The sequence below is a fragment of the Nilaparvata lugens genome, chromosome 7 (genome assembly GCF_014356525.2).
Source record: "Nilaparvata lugens isolate BPH chromosome 7, ASM1435652v1, whole genome shotgun sequence".
NCBI lineage: Eukaryota > Metazoa > Arthropoda > Insecta > Hemiptera > Delphacidae > Nilaparvata > Nilaparvata lugens.
The window spans coordinates 21,869,498-21,870,086 of record NC_052510.1 but is presented as its reverse complement, the minus strand read 5'-3'; positions in this window follow the sequence as shown (position 1 = coordinate 21,870,086).

The window sequence follows — 589 nt, the reverse complement described above, 5'->3', positions numbered from 1 at the left end:
GTGACCTTGAGGTGGGTGTGGTTGACCTGGATGACCTTGAGGTGGGTGTGGTTGACCTGGGTGACCTTGAGGTGGGTGTGGTTGACCTGGATGACCTTGAGGTAGGTGTGGTTGACCTGGATGACCTTGAGGTTGGGGGTGGTTGACCTGGATGACCTTGAGGTTGGGGTTGGTTGACCTGGATGACCTTGAGGCGCCTGGATGACCTTGAGATAAAGGTGGGTCCTGGCACACTTGTGTGCCAGGACCCGCCTATTTATACTACTCCTATGAAAAACCATGACCTAATTTTTATAATTATTGAATCATTTCATGCTCTACCGACTGATGCCAAGCAGGAGGATAATCGTTATTTAACTATAAAAAATAACGTGACACAACATGGCGCCCAACATGGGGCTGATGATAAGAGCTGAGCTCATTAAATAATTATTTGAAATTAAGTCAAGACCTATATGGAGGATAATAACTAAAGACAAGTCTAGTCATATTGAAATTTGTCGTGGATAGATATGAGAACAATATTTGTATTGAGGAAAACGGGCAGGTTAATTTTTGAATTACTTTTTGGGGAATCAATAGCTTTATA